The sequence below is a fragment of the Macaca nemestrina genome, chromosome 9 (assembly GCF_043159975.1).
Source record: "Macaca nemestrina isolate mMacNem1 chromosome 9, mMacNem.hap1, whole genome shotgun sequence".
Taxonomy (NCBI): domain Eukaryota; kingdom Metazoa; phylum Chordata; class Mammalia; order Primates; family Cercopithecidae; genus Macaca; species Macaca nemestrina.
Window position 1 is genome coordinate 69,036,461 of NC_092133.1, and position 7,399 is coordinate 69,043,859.

The 7,399-nt window shown below is 40.6% G+C and overlaps 1 long non-coding RNA gene and 1 pseudogene across 1 annotated transcript in view; both read left to right on the forward strand.

The window, feature by feature from the left end:
* LOC139356014 (uncharacterized) overlaps positions 1-4,434 on the forward strand; it is a 34,667-nt gene extending 30,233 nt beyond the window's left edge. Inside the window, exon 3 of the long non-coding RNA XR_011607361.1 lies at positions 4,174-4,434. This is a non-coding gene — a long non-coding RNA (uncharacterized lncRNA). The remainder of the gene's footprint in view (positions 1-4,173) is intronic.
* LOC139356068 (ragulator complex protein LAMTOR5 pseudogene) lies at positions 1,194-1,568 on the forward strand (annotated as a pseudogene).
* Positions 4,435-7,399: the final 2,965 nt, after the last annotated feature.

Here is a 7,399-nt window from a genome sequence, read left to right on the forward strand (position 1 = left end):
TGTATGTTATGCCAGTTAAATAAACTTTAAAAACAAAAAATATATACTATTTTATTGATAGATACACAAAAAGTAGAAGTAGAAAAACAAATGTGGAAAGAATACATACCAGCTTGAAGTTAGAAATTATCATGAGGGCCGGGCGCGGTGGCTCAAGCCTGTAATCCCAGCACTTTGGGAGGCCGAGACGGGCGGATCACGAGGTCAGGAGATCGAGACCATCCTGGCTAACACAGTGAAACCCCGTCTCTACAAAAATACAAAAAAAACTAGCCGGGCGTGGTGGCGGGTGCCTGTAGTCCCAGCTACTCGGGAGGCTGAGGCCGGAGAATGGCGTAAACCCGGGAGGCGGAGCTTGCAATGAGCTGAGATCCGGCCACTGCACTCCAGCCTGGGCGGCAGAGCGAGACTCCGTCTCAAAAAAAAAAAAAAAAAAAAAAAAGAAATTATCATGAGAACGAGAAAGAGGAAAAAGGATGAAGGGCCAGCACTTTAATTTATCTAGAACTTTTTATTTATTAAAAAATACTAAAGCAAATAAAATCTACATGGTGAATATCTAGATGTCAGTTATATTATTTTCTGTATACTTGATATATTTTATCATGCAAAAAATAATAGTAGTAAGGAATGCCCAAAGCAAAAGTTAAAAAAGAACACACACACTAATATTTTCCCATAAATCTGCTTGCCATGGTAGGATGACCCTGAAAGGTGATCCAGGATCACAAATGGTCTAGCACAGTAACAAGTATCAAATATAGGATGGTAAACTGAATGGTTGTGCATCTCACTCAACAAACTTGGATAAACAAGAAAGCAAAGCAAACTTTGTCTCCAGGTTTGCTTATAGGGGAACCCAAATGATGGCAATTAAGTAGTAGGGCATCCTCACCTCAACTCAACCCCTTTATTCATAAGTATGAGATGTTTAATCATGATGGGCTCCTCAGATTTACATATAAGAACACATACCAACAAGATGTTACAGTAATAACTCTAGGATCAAAGGTGGACATGGTATTATGACACAGCTTATGGATCTGTCATACTTCACTAGTCTTGAGTCTTGAGCTCCCTTTCAGACGTTTGGGAAATGTCTTTACAGGATAGCCGGAATGCTGGTCAGACCATATCAGAATGAAGTTTTATTAAAAATAAAAGAAACTGGGCCGGGGTGGACGGTGGGTGGGATGGAGGTAACCTTGGAGCAGCACTTGGAAGACACAATGAAGAATCTCTCCATTGTTGGAGTCCTGTGCACAGATTCATAAGGACTTAATCTGGGTTGCCATGGGACCCTGTCAGATGAGCATAATAGAGTGATATCTGTTCTACCCCAGCAAGCAGCTAAGCTAACCTCTGACCCCACTGATATTCCTGTGGTATGTCTAGAATCAGATAATGGGAACATTATGATCCAGAAACATGATGGCATAGTGGCAGTGCACAAAATGGCCCCTTGACATCTCGTATCTGTTCTTCAGCAGCCTATCACAGGAACTCAATCCTACCTATGTTAATTACCTTATACAACTACTAAAGTTCCAGTAGTTAGGCCATTTATTTAATGTGCATTGGACACTTTTCTATTTATTTAAATTGCTTTTTAACACTCTGTGGACCGACTATCAAGATATTAGTAAGAAAGGATCATGTTTTGAAGCAGCAGGTCCAGGTCACTTTGTATATAGAATTTTGCTATATTCAATACATCTGTTTGGAGGGAAAAAATAAAATAAATAAATAAATAAATAAAAAGAAATAACAAGCATTAGGTGCTAGTTTTGTAGCTTCTCCTCTGCTCCTTTTATTTTTGGGCTTCTCAATTCACATGATTTTGGATTCATTGGGTTAGTATCAGTATCATTGTGTATTATTATGCATTCCTCTCAATTTAATAGAAAATTACTAAGTGCTCATTATCTGCAAAATATTTTACTAGGGCTCTAGCCTCTTCAAAACTTGGTTTATTTCTATACTAAAGGATTTAGTTACAATACTAACTACATACACATACAGATCCCAACCCTTGCATGCCCTATTTCTTCACGAGAGCATTAAATATTTATTTTCCAATAGAATAGGACTACTTGACCGGGGCTGGCAAATCACCTCCATTTGTTCCTCTGCTTACCAGCATAAGACATGATGAGTCCACTTGCTCTAGTTTCCCAGTGAGGAGTAATGAATATAACTCCACAGCCTGGATAATGCTTTATTCTCAGTAGCAATTAAAGTACAGCCATCTCCCCTGGGAAGATGCCTTCCTGCCTCCTGAATCAGTTAAAGGATGGAGAATTGGAGCTCAAAACGCCTGCTCCAGCTAAATCTCATTTAAAAACAATAAGGCTAAGATGTTACAGTACTATGATATGTTTTAATTTTTTAAGTTTTAATATAAAAATATATGCATATGGCTAACATTTTAAAATAATATTACAAGGTATAAAATAAAGTATCTCTATTTCTTAATTTATCAACTTTCAACAATATTATTGATAGCTACTTGTAAAAGATATGACACTTGGCACTCTTAAATTACTTCTCACTTTTCCTTATCACCTCTTCCCTTCAGTTTTTCTTGTTTTGTTATTCTAGTGGTCACCTTTGTTAACTTTAAATTATATACTTAGCCTGTTTCTACAAAAAATAAAAATAGCGCTGGGCACAGTGGCTCATGCCTGTAATCCCAGCACTTTGGGAGGCCAAGGCGGGAGGATCACCTAAGATGAGGAGTTCAAAACCAGCCTGGCCAACATGGTGAAACCAGGTCTCTACTAAAAATACAAAATTAGCCTGGCATGATGGCGGGCACGTGTAATCCCAGCTACTAGGAGGACTGAGGCAGTAATCCCAGATACTTGGGAGGCCAAGGTCAGGAGAATCACTTGAACCCAGGAGGTGGAGGTTGCAGTGAGCCGAGATGGTGCCATTGCACTCCAGCCTGGGCAAAAAGAGCAAAACTCTGTCTCAAAATAAATAAATAAATAAATAAATAAATAAAATAAACTAGCCAGTGTGGTGATGTTCGCCTGTGGTCCAAGCTACTTGGGAGGCTGAGGTGAAATCACTTGGGCCTGGGAGGTTAAGGCTGTAGTGAGCCATGATCATGCCACTGCACTATAGCTTGGGCAACAGAACAAGACCCCATCTCAAACTAATTACTTAATTAGATTAATTATATACTTGGGCCTCTCTTAATCTACCAATTATAGCTTGATACATTTTAAATGTCACCAGGCTACACTATCGCAGGAATGTTATCAATCTGTAGAACAAGACAGGTGCACTATTTAGTGCATTTAAAATACTACCATAATTCTATGGAGTTGAATACTATTCGCATTCTTTTTTTTTTTTTTTTTGAGACAGAGTCTTGTTCTGTTGCCCAAGCTGGAGTGCAGTGGCAGGATCTGGGCTCATTGCAACTTCTACCTCCCAGGTTCAAGCGATCCTCCTGCCTCAGCCCCTCTAGTAGCTGGGATTACAGGCACATGCCACCATGCCTGCCTAATTTTTGTATTTTTATTAGAAACAGGGTTTAGCCATGTTGGCCAGGCTGATCTCGAACTCCTGACCTCAGTTGATCCACCTGCCTCGGCCTCCCAAAGTGCTGGGATTACAGGCGTGAGCCACTGCACCTGGCCTAGCAATCTTTAATTAATGAAAAATTTAGTATTGAACTACTCAAAAATTAACATTTAGGTTTATAACATTTCTAGATTTTCAGAAAAACCTAAAATATTACAAATCTTGTTACAAAGTCCCATTTCATGAGACTCCATGAAATATGAAATCTCATTTATATGAAAATAAATAGAAAAATAACAAAATCTTTATGGCCTTCTAATGATTTCTTTAATAATTCATTTTTATCAGAGGAGTTGGAATTATTATAATGCAGATAAAGTTCCTATTTATAAATAAATAGCTGTTATATTTTCAAAATCAGAACTTGTAATCATAATATCCAGAGCTTTAATTATGAAGAGTACACAGTGCAGCTTATCCCATATCCAGGAGCATTTGCTAAGCCCTTTGTCATGCGCTAGCCATAAAAAGTACCAATTTAGATCCTATGAGATAACATCTAATTTAAGACCAAGTAATTGTAATAAGAGTGATTATCCTAGAAGAGTCACCAGCTATTTCTTATTCTTTTATCTACAGAAAAAAAGTCTTCTCTTCCAGCAGGAAGCAAAGGAAGGGAAGATTACCCCAAAAGAAAATGAAAACAAAGAAAACAAAAAAAACCCAGAGCTTTCTACACCAATAAAAATGCAAAATAGGTATACTATGTACTGTTTATCATTACACATTTACAGTAGGTCCAAAAACTGTTTTAAGTAAAATTAGAAAAAGAGAAAAGTGGGAAATAATTAATCCACTGGTGATATTTAGTGTGCTGATTAAATCAGAAACAATATGTAATAAAGAAATTATTTGTAACTAGTATAGAGTATTTGTAGTGCATTTAATTTTTTTCCTCAGAATTGCATTTTGGAGGAAGGAAAGTAAAAGTTTTATCTATTTCTTTGTTTCTTTGTTTCTTTTCTTTTTTTTTTTTTTTGAGGATTCTCACTCTGTCGCCCAGGCTGGAGTTCAATGGCACAGTCTTGGCTCACTGCAGCCTCTGCCTCCAAGGTTCAAGCAATTCTCCTGCCTCAGCCTCCTGAGTAACTGGGATTATAGGCATGTGCCATCACAGCCGGCTAATTTTTGAATTTTAGTAGAGATGGGGTTTCACTATGCTGCCCAGGCTGGTCTTGAACTCCTGACCTCATGATCGGCCCACCTTGGTCTCCCAAAGTGCTGGGATTACAGGCGTAAGCCACCACGCCTGGCTAGATATTTCATTTTGCAAATAATTACTGTCCTAATACTATATCCTGAAAAATTCAGATTTCTTGTGGTTTTCTGTAAAAGCATATATTGGCCAGGCATGGCAGCTCATGCTTGTAGTCTCGGCACTCTGGGAGGTCGAGGCAAGAGGATCACTCGAGAACTGGAGTTTCAGGCTGCAGTAAGCTATGATTATGTCACTGTGTTCCAGCCTGGGCAACAGAACAAGACCCTGTCTCAAAAAAAAAAAAAAAAAAAAGTAATTAAAAATAAAAGCATGTATTGCAGTCTAAGTATCAAAGTGCCACAAACTGTTAGTTCTCTAAGAATAAAATTTGGTCTTTTATCCTGCAAAGATGCTATATATTAGCATTAACTGGAGGCTAAAGCATTCACTTGAATCCCGTCAAGAATAATAGTAGGCAGGGTGCGAAAGTAGGAGACTGAGCTGGCATTTGAAGAGCTGGGTTATTCTCTCAGTTTTTAACCTCTGCGAGCCTTAGTTTCCCCCATGTGATAATGAAGCTAATATTATCAGCTATCTCTAGTTCCTTGGGGAACTTTGTGGATCAGAATGAGATAAGGTATCTGAAAATACATTGTAACCTATAGAGTACTATACAAGTACTTATTATTACCTTAATAAATATTCATAGGGTTCCTGATATAAGAATAACATATTTCACGAGGTCAGGAGATCGAGACCATCCTGGCTAACATGGTGAAACCCCCGTCTCTACTAAAAAATACAAAAAAACTAGCCGGGCGCGGTGGCGGGCGCCTGTAGTCCCAGCTACTCGGGAGGCTGAGGCAGGAGAATGGCGTGAACCCGGGAGGCGGAGCTTGCAGTGAGCTGAGATCCGGCCACTGCACTCCAGCCTGGGCGACAGAGCAAAACTCCGTCTCAAAAAAAAAAAAAAAAAAGAAAAGAATAATATATTAAACAATGTGAAAGGAGAGAAAAAGAAATGGAGCTTGCCCTCAAAATAAAGAGACATTGACTAACATATTTTTATCTTTTTGTTCATAGCCATGATATTTGACAATGTCTTTTGGGCCTCATTATACAGGCCCGTAAGGAGACCTAGACAAATTAAGAGTTCAGCTATGGATTGGATCCTTCCCCCCACCCACCATCCATATGTTGAAGCCCTAACCCCCAGTGAGATGGTATTTGGAGGTGAGGCTTTTGGGAGGTAATGAGATTTAGGTGAGGCCTTGAGGGTGGGGCCCTCATGATGGGGTTTGTGCCGTTATAAGAAGAGACACTGGAGCTGGGCACAGTGGCTCACGCCTGTAATCCCAGCACTTTGGGAGGCTGAGGTGGGCAGATCATGAGGTCAGGAGTTCAAGACAAGCCTGGCCAACGTGGTGAAACCCCATCTTACTAAAAATACAAAAATTAGCAAGGCATGGTGGCACATTCCTGTAGTCCCAGCTACTCGGGAGACTGAGGCATGAGAATCACTTGAACCCGTGAGGCAGAGATTGTAGTGAGCTGAGATCACACCACTGCGTTCCAAAAAGGGCAACAGAGTGAGACTCCATCTTAAAAAAAAAAAAAAATGGCTGGGCGTGGTGGCTCATGCTTGTAATCCCAGCACTTTGGGAGGCTGAGGCAGGCAGATCATGAGGTCAAGAGATCAAGAGCATCCTGGCCAACATAGTGAAACCCCATCTCCATTAAAAATACAAAAAAATTAGCTGGGCATGGTGGCATGCCCCCATAGTCCCAGCTATTCAGGAGGCTGAGGCAGGAGAATCGCTTGAACCCACGAGACGGAGGTTGCAGTGAGCCGAGATCTCGCCACTGCAATCCAGCCTGGGCGACGGAGCAAGATTCGGTCTAAAAAAAAAACAAAAAAAAAATTAAAAAAAAAAAAATTAGACTAGACACCAGGCCCGGTATGGTGGTTTATGCCAGTAATCCCAGCATTTTGGGAGACCAAGGCAAGATGATTGCTTGATTTCGGGAGTTTGAGACCAGCCTGGGCAACACGGTGAGACCCTGTCTCTATAAAAAATACAAAACTTAGCCAGGCATGGTGGTACATTCCTGTAGTCCCAGCTACCTGGGAGGCTGAAGCAGGATTGCTTGAGCCCAAGAGGTCAAGGTTGCAGTGAGCTGTGATGGCACCACTGCATTCCATCCTTGGTTACAGAGTGAGACCCTGTCTCAAAAAAACAAAAAGAAGAAGGGCCGGGCACAGTGGTACACACCTGTAATCCCAGCACTTTGGGAAGCCAAGACTGGTGAATTGCCTAAGGTCAGGAGTTCAAGACCAGCCTGGCCAACATGGTGAAATCCTGTCTCAAGTAAAAATACAAAAATTAGCCAGGCATGGTGGTGCACACCTGTAATTCCAGCTACTCGGGAGGCTGAGGCAGGAGAATTGCTTGAACCGGGGAGGCAGAGGTTGCAGTGAGCCAAGATCGTGCCACTGCACTCCAGGCTGAGCAAGAGTGAGACTCTATCTCAACAAAAATAAATAAATAAAAATAAAATAAAATAAAATAAGGAGGAGGAGGAAGAGGAGGATGGCAGGAGAATCGG